The sequence below is a fragment of the Stenella coeruleoalba genome (genome assembly GCF_951394435.1).
Source record: "Stenella coeruleoalba genome assembly, chromosome: 1".
NCBI lineage: Eukaryota > Metazoa > Chordata > Mammalia > Artiodactyla > Delphinidae > Stenella > Stenella coeruleoalba.
This window is the reverse complement of record NC_137169.1, coordinates 182,532,566-182,555,278: the sequence shown is the minus strand read 5'-3', so window position 1 is coordinate 182,555,278 and position 22,713 is coordinate 182,532,566. Positions and strand designations below refer to the sequence as shown.

Sequence of the window (22,713 nt, the reverse complement as noted above, 5' to 3'; positions counted from 1 at the left end):
ATTGATATCTAGTCTCATAGCGTTGTGGTCGGAAAAGATACTTGATACAATTTCAATCTTCTTAAATTTACCAAGGCTTGATTTGTGACCCAAGATATGATCTATCCTGGAGAATGTTCCATAAGCACTTGAAAAAAATGTGTATTCTGTTGTTTTTGGATGGAATTTCCTATAAGGTCAATTAAGTCCATCTTGTTTAATGTATCATTTAAAGCTTGTGTTTATTTATTTTCATTTTGGATTATCTATGCATTGGTGAAAGTGGGGTGTTAAAGTCCCCTACTATGAATGTGTTACTCTCGATTTCCCCTTTTATGGCTGTTAGTATTTGCCTTATGTACTGAGGTGCTCCTATGTTGGGTGCATAAATATTTACAATTGTTATATCTTCTTCTTGGCTCGATCCCTTGATCATTATGTAGTGTCCTTCTTTGTCTCTTCTAATAGTCTTTATTTTAAAGTGTATCTTGTCTGATATGAGAATTGCTACTCCATCTTTCTTTTGATTTCCATTTGCGTGGAATATCTTTTTCCATCCCCTTACTTTCAGTCTGTATGTGTCTCTAGATCTGAAGTGGGTCTCTTGTAGACAGCATTTATATGGGTCTTGTTTTTGTATCCATTCAGCCAATCTGTGTCTTTTGGTGGGAGCATTTAGTCCATTTACATTTAAGGTAATTATCGATATGTATGTTCCTATTCCCATTTTCTTAATTGTTTTTGGTTCCTTATTGTAGGTCTTTTCCTTCTCTTGTGTTTTTTGCCTAGAGAAGTTCCTTTAGCATTTGTTGTAAAGCCGGTTTGGTGGTGCTGAACTCTCTCAGCTTTTGCTTGTCTGTAAAGGTTTTAATTTCTCCATCAAATCTGAATGAGATCCTTGCTGGGTAGAGTAATCTTGGTTGCAGGTTTTTCTCCTTCATCAATTTCAATATGTCCTGCCAGTCCCTTCTGGCTTGCAGAGTTTCTGCTGAAAGATCAGCTTTTAACCTTATGGGCATTCCCTTGTGTGTTATTTGTTGTTTTTCCCTTGCTGCTTTTAATATATTTTCTTTGTATTTAATTTTTGACAGTTTGATTAGTATGTGTCTTGGCGTAATTCTCCTTGGATTTATCCTGTATGGGACTGTCTGTGCTTTCTGGACTTGATTAACTGTTTCCTTTCCCATATTAAGGAAGTTTTCAACTATAATCTCTTCAAATATTTTCTCAGTCCTTTTGTTTTTCTCTTCTTCTACTGCAACCCCTATAATTCGAATGTTGGTGCGTTTAATGTTGTCCCATAGGTCTCCTAGACTGTCCTCAGTTCTTTTCATTCTTTTTTCTTTATTCTGCTCTGCAGTAGTTATTTCCACTATTTTATCTTCCAGGTCGCTTATCCGTTCTTCTGCTTCAGTTATTCTGCTATTGATCTCTTCTAGAGTATTTTTAATTTCATTTATTGTTTTGTTCATTGTTGCTTGTTTCCTCTTTAGTTCTTCTAGGTCCTTGTTAAATGTTTCTTGCATTTTCTCTATTCTATTTCCAAGATTTTGGATCATCTTTACTATCATTATTCTGAATTGTTTTTCAGGTAGACTGCCTATTTCCTCTTCATTTGTTAGGTCTGGTGGGTTTTTATCTTGCTCCTTCATCTGCTTTGTGTTTTTCTGTCTTCTCATTTTGCTTATCTTACTGTGTTTGGGGTCTCATTTTTGCAGGCTGCATGTTCGTAGTTCCCGTTGTTTTTGGTGTCTGCCCCCAGTGGGTAAGGTTGGTTCAGTGTGTTGTGTAGGCTTCCTGGTCGAGGGGACTGGTGCCTGTGTTCTGGTGGATGAGGCTGGATCTTGTCTTTCTGGTGGGCAGGACTGCATCCGGTGGTGTGTTTTGGGGTGTCATTGACCTTATTATGATTTTAAGCAGCCTCTCTGCTAATAGGTGGGGTTGTGTTCCTGTCTTGCTAGTTGTTTGGCATGGGGCATCCACCACAGGAGCTTGCTGGCCATTGGGTGGAGCTGGTACTTAGCGTTGAGGTGGAGATCTCTGGGAGAGCTTTCACCATTTGATGTTACATGGAGCCGGGAGGTCTCTGGTGGACCAGTGTCCCGAACTCGGCTCTCCCACTTTAGAGGCACAGGCCTGACACCCAGCTGGAGCACCAAGGCCCTGTCAACCACACAGCTCAGAAGAAAAGGGAGAAAAAAAGAAAGAAAGAAAAAACAGTTATTAAATAAAAAATTTAAAAATTATTAAAAACAAAACAAATGTAGGGCTTACCTGGTGGCACAGTAGTTGAGAGTCCGCCTGCCGATGCAGGGGACACGGGTTCGTGCCCCAGTCCAGGAGGATCCCACATCCCTTGGAGCGGCTGGGCCTGTGAGCCATGGCCGCTGAGCCTGCGCTCCGCAACGGGAGAGGCCACAAAAGTGACGGGGGCCCGCGTACCACACACACACAAAGAAATTTAATAGAAAGAAAGAAAGAGGAGAGCAAACAAACCAAAAAAGAAATCCACCAATGATAACACGCCCTAAAAACTATACTAAAGAAGAAAATAAAAACCAACAAAAAATGGACAGAACAGTAGGACAAATGGTAAAAGTAAAGCTATACAGACAAAATCAACAAAGCAGCATACACATACACAGTCACAAAAAGATAAAAAGTAAAAAAAAAATATCTATTTTAAAAATAAAAAAGGAAGAGAGCAACGAAATCAATAAAGAAATCTACCAATGATAATAAACTAAATACTAAACTATGTTAAACATAAAATCAGAAACAAATTAGATGCAGAAAGCAAACCCCAAGTCTACAGTTGCTCCCAAGGTCCACCACCTCAATTTTGGGGTGATTCGTTGTCTATTCAGGTATTCCACAGATGCAGGGTACATCAAGTTGATTGTGGAGCTTTAATCCGCTGCTCCTGAGGCTGCTGGGAGAGATTTCCCTTTCTCTTCTTTGTTTGCACAGCTCCTGGGGTTCAGCTTTGGATTGGCCCCGCCTCTGTGTGTAGGTCGCCTTGGGGTGTCTGTTCTTTGCTGTGACAGGACGGGGTTAAAGCAGCAGCTGATCAGGGGGCTCTGGCTCACTCAGGCCAGGGGGAGGGAGGGGTACGGATGCAGGGCGAGCCTGCGGCGGCAGAGGCTGGCGGGACGTTGCACCAGCCTGAGGTGGTGCCGTGTGTTCTCCCGTGGAAGTTGTCCGTGGATCACGGGACCCTGGCAGTGGTGGGCTTCACAGGCTCCCAGGGGGACAGGTGGGGATAGTGACCTGTGCTTGCACACAGGCTTCTTGGTGGCTGCAGCAGCAGCCTTAGCGTTTCATGCCCATCTCTGGTGTTTGTGCTGCTAGCCTCGGCTCGCGCCTGTCTCTGGAGCTCGTTTAGGCGGTGCTCTGAATCCCCTCTCCTCGCACACCCCAAAACAATGGTCTGTTGCCTCTTAGGCAGGTCCAGACTTTTTCCCGGACTCCCTCCCAGCTAGCTGTGGCTCACTAGCCCCCTTCAGGCTGTGTTCACGCTGCCAACCCCAGTCCTCTCCCTGGGATCTGACCTCCAAAGCCCAAGCCTCAGCTCCCAGCCCTGCCCTGCCCTGGTGGGTGAGCAGACAAGCCTCTTGGGCTGGTGAGTGCTGGTTTGCACCGATCCTCTGTGCGGGGATCTCTCCGCTTTGCCCTTTGCACCCTTGTTGCTGTGCTCTCTTCCGTGGCTCCGAAGCTCCCCCCCTCCGCCACCCGCAGTCTCCGCTTGCGAAGGGACTTCTAGTGTGGGAAACTTTTCCTGCTTCACAGCTCCCTCCCAGATGTGCATGTCCCGTCCCTATTCTTTTGTCCCTGTTTTTCCTTTTTTCTTTTGCCCTACCCAGGTATGTGGGGAGTTTCTTGCCTTTTGGGAATTCTGATGTCTTCTGCCAGCATTCAGTAGGAGTTGTTCCACATGTAGATGTATTTCTGATGTATTTGTGGGGAGGAAGGTGATCTCCATGTTTTACTCCTTCGCCATCTTGAAGGTCTCCCAACACCTTAAATCTTTAAATGTGGCACAGAACTGTATACAGTCTTGCCCCTTGCCAGTTTCTAAGGAATCGACTCTTCCTCTGGTTTTCTGTCATCAAGTTATGCCGACTTTTCAGTTTCTGAAACTTGCCTTAGAGCTTTTCCACATGCTGTTCCCACGACCCGAAATGATCTTTTCTTCAAATCTTTGAATGGAGAATCTTATCTCAAATGCCTTATTCTTAGAGAGGCATCCTTAATATGCCCTTAATATTCCAGTTTAAAGCAGGATTACCCCCCTCCCCCCTCCTACTAATATCACCTTATTGTTTTCCTTCATTCTACTTGCCACATTTGATAAGTATATATTAGTATGTTTGTTGAATTTCTGCCTTTTCATAAGACTGAAGGTGGTATGAAGGCAAGGGTCATATCTGTTAGGTTTATCATGTTATAATAGCGTGTGCTTAGAGCAGTGCCTGTATAAAATAAACTTAAATATTTGTTGACTTAATCAAATGTTTATTAATTGCATATGTGTCAGGTACTGTGGGGGCATTAATTAATAAAATGCCACTTAGTCACCTTATTGGTAGCCTATAGTATATTTTTTAATGGAAATGTGTACATTCAAGTATGCATCATATTTAATAAAATATAGGACCTTAAAATTTTTCAGATGATAATATTAGAGAGAATATGCAAATTTTATACTGAAATAAATAGAACCCTTTTTAAAACATGGGAGAAAATGTTGCTTATCCTTTGAAAAGTAGTCATTTTTTTTTTTTTTTTTTTAGTCATTTTTTATTGACACTGTCTTGAGAATTCTGATCATCTTGTAGAAAGTTTTGAAAAGCTGGGAACATTGTAGCCTTTTCTCCCCCTGAAGTAATTAAGATTTTCTTTGTGACTCTGCATAATGTAGTTATACTTGCCCTCTGGAGAACCAAACAGGTTTAAAGTATAGTACTAGAAGTAGAGCATGGATAATTAAAGCTAAACTAATACACTGCAATTCTGATTTGTTGTATCTTAAGATCTGTTGTCCTTAATAAGATGTACTGGATAAACAGAATGGCAGGCATCATTTGTAAAGGTTTTTAATCATAGTTTTGGTTTTGAATGACCAGAAATTCTCAGATTTGAAAGGGTATGCTTCATATAAGAGAACTGTGTGCAGTAAGTGTTCAGCTTTTGTCTTTATATTAAGTTTATGGAATGTGGTTTCTTGACTGTGGGTGAGTGAATTAGCCTTTCAAATCCCATTATAGTTGTAAAGTGGATTTGGGTTTGGTATTTGTATGGGTTGTCTAATGTAATTAATGTATTAACATTTCTTCTGTGTTGACATGATCTGGCTAGAGAGAAATTATTTTCGTCTTTGAAATGTGTAAGTTTAACCCATTCGTTCATTCATTCATTCAACAAATGTGATATTGTCAGGTGGTGTACTATGTTCTTGACATTTTCCTAGGAGCTGGAAATAAAAGATGAATAGATGTATAGTTGCTGTCTGGGAGGAATTAGTTGTAATTGATGAGATAGACACATAAGTAATTATGTGGTATGATAAATGCTAAAATAGGAATATAAATTAATGTAGAATGTTGTAGAAGCACTGTAGAGGGAGTGATCTGCTCTTTCTGGAAGTGTTGGAGAAAATTTTCAGATTTGTTAGCCAGAAAAATCCAACTGTTGGGATTTTACCCTCCCAAATTTGTATAAAATAGGGCTTCTTAAGCTACCTGCAAAGAGCGTGAAAGGCAGAGGAGAGTAGGTTGGAAGTTTAGAATATGCCTCTGAGCAGCTTGAAAATTTCTTAAATTCTCTGTTTTATCTTAATAATTCATGTGAATGTTGCATTCTTTTGCATACTGATTATGTGAATATACTAATATTTTACTACCAGAAAAGAAAAAAACAATTCCTGCTGGTCTATTAATTTTGGAAAACTGCGGTGAATTAAGAGAGCTGACACTGCGTTTGAGACACCTTCATTGTCTTGGTGTATCCCCAGCATGTCTCAGTTTGTGCCTGGGGGTATATGTATACTGGTTGAGAAAAAACTGATCAGTCTAATCATGGAACATTGCAGACTTCTTCCTCCTTTCCCTCCCACATTCCTGTTGCTTTCTTTCTCCTTTTCTTTACTCTGGTCTTGTAATTGCTTGGTATGCTATGATCATTTTGCTTACTGCCCTGCAGGTCTTTATGAGCCAGTGAATAGTGTACAATACTACAAGATGTTTGGGGCATAAGCAGGGATGTTCCTGGAATAGCAGAGAAAAGCCAAGTCAGGAGCATTCAATATACAAGGAAAGGATCAGATTTGGCACATCAAAGTTAGCAAAAGTCTAGGAAGGCAGGTATATTAATAAAGGGAAAGAAGATGGGCCAGACTATAAAGTTTGGGTTTAGAATGTAGGACTGAGTGCATTGATAAAAGTCCAATTTCACAGCAGCAACAAAGCTAGTGGTGTCGACTTAACTTTTTTCCAAAGTGGTCAGGGTATTAGACCAAATGGTCTGAAGATTTCATAGATTGAGTAGTGCATATTCAAAACCAGATTATCTTTGAAACTTTGTAGTTAAACATCAAAAGGAATTATGTTACTGGCTTATTATGTAGATGATAATACTCCTCCCTCTGGATCTCTTGATGTTGTTAGTGTGTTTCATTAATGATAGCTGCTTGATCTCTAACCTCCTCTATTTCTCTAACTCTGCGTACATGTCAGTTGGAGTTTCAGAAGGGTCTGATGAAGTCACTTCTCCACCTTTCCAGGTTCTTAACTCATTGAGAACAGAAAAAAGGAGCCAAATGTGGGACAAAATACAAGTGTTGAGCTTTAGTACTAGTAAGGATGGGTTGGGAAATGTAGTAAGGATTCCAGTATTTCATTCTTCCTAGCAAGAAGGGAAAGCCCCCTCACAGAAGTAAGAGAACAGAAGAGTAGGGTTTTTTTGTTTCTGTTTTTTCAGTGCAGTGAAAACCTGCCACAGCTGGAGTTCATTCAGATGGAAACTTTGGTCAGGGAACTAGGCAGGCGTGTTTTCAGCCATTTAACTTGGTCCCTTCCCTGATCACCTCCAGGCACCCAACCAGTGGGCAGTCCTTGTAGGAAACAGACTGCTGTAAAGTGAGATTGATTTGGTTGCTCTGAATCTGGACTCTGTATTTAATTAGCTGTATTAACTAGAACAAATTATTAAATATTTTGAATGTATTCCTTCATTTGTAAGGTGGGAATACAGTTAGTTCAGTGATTGTTGTGAACGTAAATACAAAAAGATGACTAAAATACCCAATACTGTTTGGTTCATAGTAAGCATTTAGTAAATAACAGTAATAAAATGATAACTGTTATTTATTCTCAACAAAATAGACCTTGAATGTTTAAATCTTTAAAAATGACAACTGCCACATTAAACACATAGTATGTGATACTTGTTACATTCCAAATTGTATTATTAATAGAAAACATGTATGCCTTCAAATTAATGTTGCTGCTTTGACCTATTCATTTCATGAAAGCAAAGGCTACAGTTGCTTTTATGCTGATGTGCCCTTATATTGCAAACTTGACTGTATGAATATTATACAGACCGCCAGGTATAAGTTTTCGTTTTCTTGTCAGAATGAAATCTCAATAATATTCTCCACATTTTGGGGGAAGGGAGCATATGGGTCAACCATGCATTAGTGAACATCTGTTTATCTTAACTGTCTTGTGTCATTTGAAACAGGAGCTTTAATTTGTTTGAACCAACATGTTGATATTTTGAAAGAAAGGTATTATTTATATCAGCGAGTGACAACACACCCCCAAAGCACTGACCTGCTTTAAACTTTATGTGAATGCCTTGCACATAATTATTGTTTACTAAATATTTCTTGACTGGCCTCTTGCTGTACATTTGTTTACTCAGATACTCAGATTAAGGGAGATCCTAAAGTACTTCATTAAGATTTGAATATGTGTAACAGGGTAAATAGTCCCTTTATCTATGGAATGAAATAAGGTTAAAACATAGGTTTAGGTGTATACAATCTGTTTGATGTTAGAAACTGTAACAAGGGTTGGGATTCCGGGTAGTAAATTATGTTGTTCTTTGGATAAAGAAATCTGGAGCTCTTCTGAGACCAGTTACTATTTACTGATTTGGTTTAAAAAATGTACATGAAGAAAGCCATTTAAGACATGGCTTTGCTGAGTTTTCTAAATTGTCTGCATTAAACCTTTCCCTTCCCCCCTTCCTCCCTTCTTCCTTCCCTCCTTCCCTCCCTTTCCCTCTCTCTCTTTATTTCTTTCACTGGTTAAGACATTTTATTTAAAGAATTTATTTTGCAGAAGTTACTCTGCATTGTGAAGTATGCTAATCTAAAATTTTGGCATTTGAGAGGTAGAAAATACTTCATAATGGAACTGAACTGAAAGGGCAGCAGTTCCCCAGGGGATTTCTAAGCGTTGCTGGTTAGAAGCCACAAAGTGAAGAGATAGGTACCAGAAGTTAGTATTTAGGCTGTGGGAACATGCCTTTAACTGCATTTAGATGAAGATATTTTCATAGAAGCCAGCCTTGGTCTACTGTGATGCTCGTGGATATTGTCACTGCACAGATAGCCTTGCTCTCTGGCCACTCCTTTTCTTATTGTTAGGGCACACGTGAACTTTGTACAACATGTGTAAATACATCTCTTTGTGACCTGGGGTTTGGAATACTATTGTACTTTTGTGAAGCAAGGAGGATATTGAGAATTTTTTTCTCCCAAAGCACAATGTACTGTTACTAGGTAGCTATATCTAAAGCATAATAAATAGATTAGAATTTACTTCAGATGTAGTATTTGAGTTTTATTTCTGGATATATCAAATATGAGTTTCATTTCTGTGTTTCTCCAACTGTTTATTTTCATCATTCTCTTGATAGAACACATTGAAATATGTTCTTGGCTTACAGAAGTTTGACGTATTTTGACAAGACTATGACAAGTTGTAAAAGGTCCCATCCTTTCATTTTTTAAACTTTCATCTTCTGGTTTGTCATAGTATCAAGTGTTATTCAAGTTGTGTGCTAGGGCTATTATGAAAGACTAGTGATATTTAGCATATTAAGAAACTATTACTTAAATGACATATATAAATAAAAAATACAGTCAGGGACAGAGAATTTAAGCCCTGAGGCGGGCTTTGACTAGTGGGAGGAAAGTTATTTGCTGATATTTGGGGGAGGGGGGGAAGTGAAGTTCAGATGTCAAGCTAACTACTCTGGTTTCTTTGCTGCTTTTTCTTGGAAACAATTTTCCATTTGTAGAACTTGGTTTAGAGGTGGTAATTTTGTTATCATATATGTGAGTTTTTATTGGAATTCCTTTGTTCAGAAGCAGGAAAGAATTCCTGCCTAATTTTTTTTTTTTACCTTTAGGGAAAAAGTACAACAAATAACATTTAGCTGTATGTTAAAAAGATAAGCTGGAGAATTTAAGTGGGGTTGGGGGGACCTTTGACTTCTTACTTTGTGCTTGGGTATTGGTTTACAGTTGTTAAATTCCCAAGTGTAAACTTTGGGAATCAAGAAGGGATTGCTTGTATAAAGTAGCATTACTGTATTTATGACTATATATTTACTGTCTGGGCCTATTCATACCCTTTAGGAATAGTCAATTTTTATTTTGTATTTATAACTAGGCTATGTTTTTTATGGTAGAAATACTTGTTTATTTCACTGTTATCTCAGCTGTGTCTTAACTAGGTTAAAAGAAAATACCTTTGGTTAAACTGAGCTCAAATTTCCCAACAATGTAGTAAAATAAAAATCCTTGGAACAGCCAGAGTTTATCTTTACAACTTTACTAAATAAGTGAGACTGTCATGTTGGAGGATCTATACCAGCTTTTAACTTATTAATTGATAGAATTAGGCTGAACATTTTGTACATTTGTATTTGCTCCAAGCTTTTAGAATAAATGCTTTTTAAAATTTTTTTATTTATTTATTAATTTATTTATTGGCTGCGTTTATTGGGTCTCTGTTGCTGGGCGCAGGTTTTCTCTAGTTGCGGTAAGCGGAGGCTACTCTTCGTTGCGGTGCACGGGAGGCTACTCTTCGTTGCGGTGCACGGGCTTCTCATTCCGGTGGTGGGCTTCAGTAGGTGCAGCACGCGGACTCAGTAGTTGTGGCACACAGGCTTAGTTACTCCGAGGCATGTGGGATCTTCCTGGACCAGGGATCGAACCCCTGTCCCCTTCATTGGCAGGTGGATTCTTAACCACTGTGCCACCAGGGAAGTCCTGGATTGCTTTTTTATATTTGAAGTTTTGACCATGGCTTTAAAATGTAACAATAGTCAGACTTTGGGAACCAGTTAGATCACTTTACTCACCAGCTTTAACCTATAACCTAAAGTATTTTATAACTTCTTGGTGAGATTTGGTTTTGGCATAGAAATATAGCTCAGTATAATTAACTAGAACTTTCTTTTATGTCTTTGTTCCATCTTATGTTTGTAAAAATCAGTACAGAGTTAAAAATTGTTATCCTGATAATTGAAGTTGTGAAAGCCTGGAGTATTTGAATTCAGATAAGACTGATTTTTGTTTTGTTTATCTTAAGTTTACATAGAAGCTGCGGGCTTTGTGACTTGCAATGTGATTTAAGGAGCCAGTATTAAGAGAGGCTGTTTAAACTCCACTAGATGAATGCTTCCATTTGTGAACCTGTTACATGGGACTAGTGCTGTCTCTTTAATTCTTATGCTTTGAAATATTCTCATTTTGATTTTGTGTCAAGTTCAATAACTGGCTTAGATAAATAGTTTGCTCTAAGAGTCTAAGTAATATTTTGGGAGAGTAGGGGAGAATTGTTTGGAAGTGCTGAAAGTTTTGTTTTCTTTTATTTTTAAAGAGATAAAATAATCCCCAAAGCATATGTGGCAACTGGAGAAGCTTCAGTGACCCTCTATGCTGTTATAGGTATTAGGGCCTAAAAGAGCCCACAGGTTTGATTCATCCTCCAGCTTATAGTATTAAGTATATAATGGACTTCTAGTAAATGTTTGAATTAATGAATCCATGTCATGCACATTAAAAAAAGATTCTTTGGCATCTTTTAGGCAAGTACTTAATTATTTTCTTCCATTTTTAGGGGTGGTTTTCGGAAATTATGACACATTCTGGTTGTTCCATTTTCTCAAAGTTGGATAGACATTACCATGCATAGAAATTTTTAATTTTTATCCAGTGTTGCATGTTCTTGTACTTTTTCGTTGTTAACCAATTGATCATTTAAATGTTTCTTAAATAATTCAAAGATGGAGTGACTAGTTTCTGATTTCCAAGGTTATTCCTACTGTAAAATATAGGATCACTCTGCCCTGCTCCCCCATTTTGTCAACCTAAATACATCTCTTTTAATAAACTCCCTAGATTTTAAGGTATGGCATAATATGAGAGTGGCATTTTGGATTAGACCTGAGTTTACATCTCATTTCCATTGCTAACTGGTTGTGTAGTTCCTGGGTGAATTACTTAATTCCTTTTTAATCCCAATTAACAATTAAATTAATTAACAAATATAAAGCTCCTGGCAAAGCAACTGACCTATAGTAAAATGGTAAATGCTAATAATAACTATCAGCTTCTGACTGTATGTTAACTAAAGAAAAAGCAGAGTTAATCATGCAGATTTAGAATGTTTGTAGTTGAGGATGAAGGAAGACTGTACAATAGATAAAATTGTGGCAGCATAGTAAAAATTTATTTTTAATGTATTGAGGACTTTCTAAATTTGTCTTCTGGATTTAGGCTACTTTTTTTCTTAAACTTACCACTTAAAATTCACTGAAATGGCAAAGTAAAAGGCTGTTTTAGTTGAGGAATAATAGTTGCTGAACTTTTAAAAATCTAGAGTTTGTTTAGTTGTCCTTGGAGGGATTATGTGAGAAAGAGAAAGGAAAGTGTATAGCACAGTGCCTGCTAGGCAATGAGTTTAATGAGCGGCAGTGTGCGCATGCCTGTGTGTGTGTGTGTGTGTGTGTGTGTAGTGGTTAAGAATGTGGTCTCTCTGTTCAACTGCCATACTAGTCTTGTGACCTTGGGTAAATCATTTAGCATTCTGTTGTTTCTTCATTTATAAAAATGGATTAATGTTAGCTCTATCTTATATTGTGAGGGTTACATGAAATGGAATGTAAAGTGCATAATACAAAATAAGCACTCAAATGTTAGATGTTATTATTGTATCTGTTTCTTTTGAGAGGTGTCATTTTATACTGGAAAACACAGAATCTTTGGGGTCGGGTTGAGTTGGTTTTGAGTTTTGCCTCAGCTGTATACTAACACTGTGTCCTCAGGCAAATTACTTAACAGCTATTCTTTTCCTGTTTTCATATCTATAAAGCGAGGATAATAGCTACCTTGTAGAGTTTTTGGAAGTATTATAAATACACAGATACTCAGTAAATGGTAATTGTCATAGGCGTGATGCCTGTAATTCAGGTCAGTTGTATTTTCCTGGGTTGGAAACGTGAGCCAGCTGGCTAGATTTTTCCCTGACACTGATGACTGTCTGAATTGAGTACTTAGTCTACAGGGAAGTCAATTACACTTTTTTATATAAAAATGGAAAAATAAACCTTTATAATGAACAGTTTAATATTTACTTATTTATAATATTTTCATATGAAATACAAATTAAGTATATTAGATTATACTTTTGGGGGGTTCTCTTATTTATTTTTGTAGAACAGAGGTAAAAGCAGCATCACTTTGGAGTCAGGATAAAGAGATGCCATTCTGACTTCCCCTAGCTTCCTTCTGCCCTTTGTGTCCTGGAAAAGAGAAATCCTACGCATGTGGGGTTCTAGGCTCTAGAGGCTTTAGAGAAGTGACAGTTACCTGTCTGAGGTAGACAACCTAGAACTTGTCTTGCTTAGAACATAGAGCTCCTAATCAGAAGTGGCAGGTGTCACATTCTTTATTGTATGAACATAGCTGTAGCTGTCAGTGGGATCAGGCAGCCCAACTCCCAGCTTAGGTCTGCAAAGACATGATCATTTTTCCCACAATAGAGAATCCGGCTATTAGAATTAACTGAGCGTCAGTGACTAATGTGAAAAAAAAGCTAGTGACCAACCACTCTAAACTGAAACTCTAGCAAGCTCTGACAAGGTTCTGTCACATAGAGACTGTTTATGGAGAATGTTAACAAAGGATTTACACGTCCATTCAGATACTCAAATCTTGTAGCTTATTAGGGAGACAAAATATGTACTTGTGCCCTTCCCCCCCGTGTTTTTTGAGAAGAGAAATCTTGGAACATATAGAAGCTACAGCTTAATAGTAGATTCTTGCTAAATGCAAAATTTCTGATGAGTAACATTATTTACATATATTTTCCATATCTTGTTGGAAGGTTTTGCATATAAATGTCAGTTAGACACTGATTTTTTGTTTTTGAGATATAGTTCACCATTTGAAAGTGTACAGTTGAGTGGTTTTTAGTATATTTACAAGGTTGTGCACCATTATCTAATCCCAGGTAGAGTATACATTTTAAAGAAAGACATCTTTTATCATATTTTGATGAACTTACCTTTGATTTTCTTTTCTACCTTAAGGAAAACCTGTTTTGTCTTATCTCTGACCATTAAGTTCTTTGGAGTTGTGCTTTGTTTCAGTTTAGAGTGGTTGATCATCTGTTTTTTTCACAGTAGTCACTGGTAGTCAGTAAATTCTAATAGCTGGATCTTCTTGAGGGAAAACTTTTATCAGTTTCAAGAAGTCCTCAAACATTTATTCCTGTATTAATTTCATTTTTATTCTATTTCAGAATAAGAGAAGATGAAAACAATGTCATTTTGGATGACTTTGCCGCAAAGCTGAATGATTGTTATTTTTTGACATGGAGCATTTGTTTCATAAGTTAATTCTTCACTCCTTCCTCCTGCATGAGTAGTTAAGTTTTAATATAAACATTTTTTATAGACCAACTAAAGATGATCATTTTTCTTCCTAGAGAAGCTTTACCTCTCTCTCTATCTGAACAATTTCAGTAAGATTTGTACAGGGCAATATAATTTTCTAGCACATTTACTTTCCCTAGACAATGAAAATATGTGTTTACGTAACTTTTTTTTTTTTTTTTTTTTTGCGGTACGCGGGCCTCTCACTGTTGTGGCCTCTCCCGTTGCGGAGCGCAGGCTCCGGACGCGCAGGCTCAGTGGCCATGGCTCACGGGCGCAGCCGCTCCGCGGTATGTGGGATATTCCCGGACCGGGGCACAAACCCGTGTCCCCTGCATCGGCAGGCGGACTCTCAACCACTGCGCCACCAGGGAATCCCGAACCAAAATCTTTTAAATATTTATTTGGAGTTTGGTTTTAGGTAGGGATCAAATTTAATTTTTTCCCTAGTAGTTGTCCCATCACCTTTTATTGAATAATTCCTCTTTCCACTAATGTTTTGAATAAACTTGTCCTTTCACCAATGGTTTGTAACATGTCACTTTAATCCTATACCAGATTCTTATACTGGTAGGCTCTTGAATTCTCTGTTCTGTTTCTTTGATTTACCTGTGATTTCTTATACCAGTATTACATAACTTTAATTTATCTATCTTCTACTATGTGGTAATATACCTTCCCTGCTTACCCACATTTTCTTGATTATTTCCCCCCATATTTCCTTCCAAATATTTTTTTAAAATTAATTTTTATTGGAGTATAGTTGATATACAATGTTGTGTTAGATTCTGCTGTACAGCAAAGTGAATCAGTTGATTCCACTTTATATTTACTGAGTTCATAATGTGGGCCAAGTTTTGTTTGTTTGTTTTTTAATGCATGTATTGGCACATTCAGTCTTCATAACAGCCCAGTGTTGTTGGTGTTATACCACGATTTTAGAGACACAAAAGTTGAGATGCTGAAAGGTTTAGTACTTAGTTTGAGATCACATTAAGCTGAGGGACCAGAATTCAAACCCAGGCAGTCTTCTGGTTTTAGAGCTCATGCCCTTAACCGCCATCCTAAAGTTTAGTTTATTTTAAGTTTCACAAGAACTTCTTTTTAAAATTTTGATGTCATTTGACTGAACCTGTAAATCAACTTGGAGAAACTGGCATCTTTACACTGTGTAAAGTGTTACCTTTGGTTTACCTAACGGTTTGTTTTCTGAATTTTACTATCCTGCACCATTGTCTCTATTTGTCAGAGTTTTTTGGCTTCAGTAGAGTTTACTAGTATTTTTTGTTAAGTCTGTATATTTAAGTTTGTATATTATTCTTAGACACTTATTTTATTGACTCTCATGAATGGGTTCCTCCCACCTCCTTTTGGACTTAGAGTAATGAGATACAGCTGGCCTAAAAGAAAGCTATTGAATTAATGTATTTTATTTCTGTCAGGCTTGCTTAATAATAAAAACAATACTGATTATCTCCTATCTTCACAGAGAATATATTTCAGAAAAAGTTTAAAGATTAAATGTCTAATAGTAGCATGATTGATTTATGTGTGTGTGGGGGGTGAATATATTCTATTTATACATAGCTAAGAAAGTGTGAAATCTCTAGATAACAGCCAGATACTGCTTTTAGGCTGAGGAAAATCCGGAGGCTGGTTGAAATTCTTTCCAGAGACTCAGGGTCCCTGGCGAGGGAGGCTCACTCACTTTCCCACTACCTGGTCGGCCAAGGAAGCCTTTGGATGGGACCATACACCTGTCCTTGGTAGTGGTGAGGGTAGGGATTTTACTTGATGGGCACTGCTGCAGAGGAAGTCTGACCTTTTTCCTCTGGGGCAGATGATGTCACCATAGAAGAATAGGAAATAATCTTTGCCCTGTGGATATAAATTACTGCATTTGGCACTTATTATTAAAAGGTAGGCTGAGAGTGTCAATATATAAAGTAAAAAATTATGAAATGTGTGAAAGTAGAGAAATATCATAATAATAATGACGAGCACTATTTTGTGTACTTAGTGTCCTAAAAGATGTTATTTTTTTGAAATCTATTATTTTTTAAATTTTTAAAAAATTTTTATAATTTTATTTTTTACATTTAGAACTTCTGATGCATTTGGAAGTTAGTCTTGTGTATGATTTGAGGTATAATCCAATTTGATCTTTTTTGGAATGGTTATCTGGTTGTCCTCCCATCATATATTTATTTGCCCGAGAAATTTTAATTTTTTATTATTTTAAATTTTATTTATTTTTGGCTGAGTTGGGTCTTCGTTGCTGTGCGTGGGCTTTCTCTAGTTGCTGTGAGCGGGGGCTACTCTTTGTTGCGGTGCGTGGACTTCTCATTGCGGACTTCTTGTGGACTTCTTGTTGAGGAGCACGGGTTCTAGGCGCATGGGCTTCAGTAGTTGTGGCACACGGGCTCAGTAGTTGTAGCTCGTGGGCTCTAGAGTGCAGGCTCAGTAGTTGTGGCGCGTGGGCTTAGTTGCCACAAGGCATCTGGGATCTTCCCGGACCAGGGCTCGAACCCGTGTCACCTGCATTGGCAGGCAGATTCTTATCCACTGCGCCACCATTATTAGTTTTAATAGTTTTTCAGTTGACACTTTCAGATTGTGGCCGTTTGCACAATAATATTACTGTAAAGGTATTACGGAACAAAACCAGCAAGATTTTGATATGTAGTATTCTCATTTTTACATTTTAAATAATCTGTGATTGTAGCTCTGATGTGTTTATTGCCCCAAGTGTTCGGTGATTTTTAATTTTGTTAATTCAGTACATATTTGGTGTTTACCATGTGGCAGACACTCAGGTACTTGAGATGTTTTTATATAAACTCTTATGTAGGTGGTAGCTAACAATCTGGTATTCCTAGAATGTGAAACACATATATCACATCTTACTCTTTGGCAAATTAGCAGAGTAAGTTAGCATAAATAACAGTTTCTCTTCCTGATGGGAAAGTTTTATACCTTTTTGTACTTAGTCCATTAGATTTTTATCTCCAGTTACTTGAATGTGAATTAAAAAACCAACAAACATTTATCTGTACATGAGCTAATGGGTAGCTCTCAATTAGGCTAATATCATTTTACTAGAGTAGATTTAATCAGCTGGGGAGATTGTTGAAACTGCTTCCAGTGGTACAAGTTATGTTTTGAAGAATAAAAATTTTATTATATCTAGTTTATATTACCTTAATAGTTCAAAGATTTAAATTTTCTATTTCTTTAAAATTTTTTTGTTTACTTGATCTTTCTGGGATTGAGATAGTGTTTGTTTCCTACTATATTTGTTTTCTACTCCATTTGATCCTTGTATTCTTTTTTTTGGCTGCGCCTTATGGCATCTGGGTTCTTGGTTCCCCAGACCAGGGATTGATCCCATGCCCCCTGCAGTGGAAGCACGGAATCTTAACCACTGGACTGCCAGGGAAGTCCTGATCCTTGTATTTCTAATAATTATGCTGCAGTGTTATTTGGTACATAAAATTTCAGCCATGTTCTCTTGCCCTTGTTGATTATATTTTGCATTTATATAAATTACCTTTTTGGAATATAGTACAATGCCTTTTATCTTGAAAAAAGATGAAAAATCTTTTCATTGTGTTCCCCATTCTGTCCCAGTCATCCATACAGATCTGAAGTCACTGTGACCATCACAGTGAATGGCATTTTTTTTTGACTCTGAAGGAGGGCCTCAGTTTGGTCACTAATTTTTGTTTTAATCTGCTCATCCTTAGAAACTATTGTTTAGTTTTGACCTGTACTTTAGCCTTTCATCATTTATTTGTTATTTAGGGCCATGTAATGTGCTAGATGCTAAAGGAAATATAAGCTTTTGTTTTTTTATTTTTTTAACTTACTTTCCATATTATTATTACTTTGCTTTTTTGTTACTTTTATTTTGGCAATTTCCAAACATATGCAAAATCAGGGCAAATGATATGTGTTCCTATGACCTTTTACCAATGATGGCAATCTAGTTTCCCCTGTGCTTACCCAAGATTATATGAAACAAATCTCAGATATCATATCATTTAATTTGTAAATATTTCACTATGTATTGCTAAAAGACAAGGACTCCCTTGGAACAATACCACTATACTCACCCTCTCAAAAATACAACAACATCTTAATATGACTGACTCTCTAGTCGGTGTTCTCATTATTGTTGCATAAATGGGAAATTCGGTGAGGAGGTCTCTAACATTTTAACTTACACTGTCTTCTACTTACCTCATTATAAACCCCTGGAAGTTCTATATAATGTCAGAATGTATGCTGGTTAGTTACCCAATGAAAGAAACCATCAATGTTCTCATCATGTCGCTTTAGAGACAAAGTCCTGATCAGGCTGGAGGGTACTAGATGGCTGTTTGGGTTTTAGGAACTTTAAGTTTATTCATCTTGGACAGTCATTCATTCATTCATTCAGCAAATATTTACCTCTTTGCTACACGCCAGACATTCTTATAGGTGCTTGGGTTACATCAAAGAATAAAACAAAGATCCTTGCCTTTGAAGATGCTGCATTCTAGTGGGAGAGAAAGACAATAAACAGTAAATATAATACAAAAGTGAAGTAGATTGTATGTTAGAAAATAAGTGTTCTGGAAAAAGAGAGTAAGTGGAGCAGGATAAAGGGGAATTGGAAGTTGGTGCTGGGGAAGCAGTGTTAAATAAAGTAATCAGGGTTAAGTCAGGAAAATGAGATTTGAGTGAAGATATGAACAGGGGACTGAAAGTGTTAGCCAAGCAGACATCTGGGAGAAGAGTGTTCTGTTTTTGAACAACCAGAGCATGTGTGCCAGGGTTGTTTGAGAGAAAGTAAGATCATTTTAGGTAGAGTTGAGTCAACAAGGTGGAGAATTGTAGGGAATAAGTCATAAAGGTAAGGTAAGGTGGGGTGAGGAAAGTAATGAGAAGGGGTAAGTTTGTAGTACAGGTGGGTAATGACTTTCAAGATCGTTTGGCTTTTATATGAATGAAATGGGGGAGTGATTGGAGGGTTCTGATTGGAGGGTTCAGAGGACTGGTAAGAATTAAATTAAAAGGATCATTCTGGCTGCTTTTGAAAATAGACCATAGAGGAGCAAGTAAAGAAGCAGGGAGATTAGTTAGGAGGCTTTTAGAATAATCTAGGTAGGAGCTGATGGTGGCTAAAACTGGGTAGTAGTGGGGGAAGTGATGAGAAATGGACGATTCTGGATGTGATTTAAATGTAGAGCCAAAGGAATTTGCTGACAGTATAGCTGTGAAATCAGAGGGAGGGAGGAAGAGAGAAAGATTGATGAAGGAGAGAAAGAGAAAGGAGTAGCATGACTCTAATATTTTTGGCTGGAGTAACTAGAAGGATGGAGTTGCCATCAATCAAGATGAGAAAGTCTACAGGAGGGTGGTGTGGGTTGACTGGTAGGTTGGTGGGGGAAAGATTGGAAGTATGATTTTTGAATGTGTTGAGTTTGAAATGTCTCTTGGATATACAGTTGGAGAAGACCATCTTATAACTATGCCTATCAAATAATAAGTATTCAACATCAGCAACAACAATGAAAGTTTGTTAAAAAATTAACTGGGAGACTTCCCTTGTGGCACAGTGGTTATGAATCCTCCTGCCAGTGCAGGGGACATAAGTTCAAGCCTTGGTCTGGGAAGATCCTGCATGCCACAGAGCAACTAAGCCTGCATACCACAACTACTGAGCCTGTGCTCTAGAGCCTGCGAGCCACAGCTACTGAGCCTGCGTGCCACAGCTACTGAAGCCTGCGTGCCTAGAGCCTGTGCTCCACAACAAGAGAAGCCACTGCAATGAGAAGCCCGCGCACCACAAAGAAAAGTAGCCCCCGCTCGCCACAACTAGAGAAAGCCTGCGCGCATCAACGAAGACCCAACCTAGCCAAAAAGTAAATAAATTAATTTAAAAAAATTAACTGGATTCTGTGTGAATGGCATTGGAGACCCTGAGGCTCTAATATTCCATTCTTTGCCTTCAGTATGGCAGCAAGTCTATTGTGGCTTTTAACCCAGGATTCAAAGGCATGACAGATATCAAGATGGACATCGACATGCAGATTTAGTCAAATATTGGATTTCTGATGGTTTGTATTTTATCACACTTTTCCTGTTTAAAATATCAGAAAGCATTTTAAAAACATCCTTTAGGTAGGGTATTCAACAGAAATGGTTATGAAGCCATTGAATAATTTGCTCTTCTAATGATATAAAGTATCCTTGAGTTTTGCTTGCCTTGTGAGAGTGAAAACTTGTAAAGTAGAAACCAGTACTAGAACAGGTTTTACTGTGAATTATTTTTCCATTGATTAGTGACTCAGTTTGTAGTTTACAGTTTCAACTCAGCAAGACCCTCTTCCCCTTTGCTTTAGTAGACACATGACATTATGTAATTTCATAGAAACTATGTACTTATGAAATTTTAATATTTAAGAAGTATTAGCTTCTTCAAATTATTCTCGGTATTTTATTTTTGTTTTTGTGCAACAGATTTCAAAGTCCTTTTCTTAGTATTTCAAAACTTTTTTTCACATTTCTTAACTTTTCCCATAAGCATCCTACTGAATCATTTTACTGAAAAAATTAAGAAGTAGTATGAAATGTATACTATTCCTTGTTAGAAATTCTACCAAATCAGGGAAACGTTTCTTGAAACCTAGTTAATTTGAGGGATTTTCATGAATTCTCACTCTTTTATATGGATCACTAATTCTGTAGAACTAGGCAGATATAAATACCTACACACATACAAACGTACATTCACACTATATGCCAAGAAGCTTTTGGGTACTGTACATTTAAATTTCTTCTCATGAGCTAGAAGGTGTTAAGTCAAGCGTATCTTAAAACTACTCAGTGTCCTAGTATACGCAGAAAGCTCTGTACTTCCAAGACAGAGGTCAGGTCTTTGCTTGTAAGCTTTAATAGAAAAAACCCACAAATCATTTGACTTAATTTCCTGAGTTGTGTTGTTGCTTGGGCAGCGTCTTCTTGGGCAATGACTGAGTCTCCCCTGACTGCTGAGCTTGTGCGGATCAAATAGTCGAAGAGGGCAATAGGGAAACCCTTATTCTTTCCCTTAGCTTCAGGAACCATGTCTGGTTGCCAGGTTCATGAAGTTTTGGTTACTACTTTGAGTGTATACTAGAGGCAACAAATTGGTACTTCTTTTGTTAACTTAGTGCCAGTTATGTGGGAAATACACAGTAAACATTAATTCACTCCTTTTCCCTCTTAATTCTGCTTGGTGTTATATTTTGGTATACTTTCATAGAGTATATTATGTGAAGGCGGAAGAGATAATTGGATGAAAATGTTTGTAATAGTGTTATAGTTTCCAGCCCTTGGAAATATAATATGCTAGTAAATAGATTTCTTAACTGAGGATTTCTAAATTCTACTTCTGACTCTGTAAATTTTTAGAGAAATTATTTCTCTGTGCCTCAGCCTTTTCATCTATATTTAATTTATTCTTCATCTACAGATATATACAGAAAACATGGACTTCTCTGGCGATACAGTGGTTAAGACTTCGCCTTCCAATGCAGGGGGTACCGGTTTGATACCTGGTTGGGGAGCTAAGATCCCAAATGTCTGTGGCCAAAAAACTAAAACATAAAACAGAAGCAATACTGTAACAAATTCAATAAAGAGTTTAAAATGGTCCACATCAAAAAAATCTTAAAAGAAAATAAATTATGTATAAATTTTTTAGAGCTTAAGAGATTTTGGAGATCAACTAGTCAAACCTCTTATTTTTCAGATAAAGAAACCAGTGTGTTCATAGAATTGAGATGCCTTTCCCATGGCAAGAAAGAGCTCAAGATTTTTGACTGCTACGTGCTTTGTGCAGCAGCACACAACATACGAAGTATTAGGTGGTTTTACTAGACCAGCAGAAGAAGGGGGGCTATGGTTAAGTGGACTCTTTAGTGTAGTTTATCATGCGATGGATTTTTTTCCTCTTGACCATATGTCTGTACCTGCTGGGCATAAAGCTGTTTATTAGTCTTAAGCCAAGTTTATGGAACACTGAACTGCTTAGCTGATAATCCTTGGTTTTCTAGGCAAAAAGTGACTATATAATGTATATAACTTTATCAACCTTACTCTTGAATAAATGACATATGTAGTTATGGCAGAAAAACCAAGAGAAAAATCTAAAGTCAATCTTCATTAGAATTTTTGATTTTATTTATTTTCAAAATATTTTTCATTTATATTATTGCCTAGGAGATTTTGCTGAGTAGACTTTTCTAAACTACAATAGAATGCATGGGTCAAAGTTTTACACAGCTGAGTATACCTAGAGTTGAATATTAGTATTAGAAGGGTAGCCTCTTGAAGTACATTTTAATTCAGTGGAATATAAATGATAATTATAGAAACAACTAGATTTTTTAGGTAATAGTTGAAGAAGTATATTAAACTCTCCTTGGAGATTGATTTGTTAGTTGCAGTGTTAGCTTTTTCTGATTTTTATTTGAAAATAGTATAATAATGCTGAAGAAATTTAAAAATAGTAGGTCACTGAATTAGCTATTACGATGCTATGGAACAATGCTGGAATGTTTGATGGTTTACGAAAACAAACATTTAGTTTTTAACTCATGGTTCTGTGCGTCTGACAGGGAGACTCTTCTGGCTGTAGATTGGATCCAGGTCTTTTTCTCATGTTGCATTTTGGGGCTATTGGCTTCCTAGTACATGTTCTTCTCATGATAGATGGCAGAAACTCAGGGGACCAAGCCAAAAAAC

At 37.4% G+C, this 22,713-nt stretch overlaps 1 protein-coding gene across 8 annotated transcripts in view; it reads left to right on the top strand.

Annotated features, from left to right (window-relative positions):
* The window catches only part of RABGAP1L (RAB GTPase activating protein 1 like), a 797,484-nt gene that overhangs the window by 149,775 nt on the left and 624,996 nt on the right, over positions 1-22,713 (top strand). The window contains exon 1 of one of the 8 annotated variants that reach the window (XM_079939732.1): positions 13,264-13,930. The exons of the other annotated variants lie outside the window; for them this stretch is intronic. The gene's annotated coding sequence lies outside the window, so the exon portion shown is untranslated. Of the gene's footprint in view, positions 1-13,263; positions 13,931-22,713 lie in introns of those variants that run through there. 8 annotated transcript variants of the gene reach the window in all.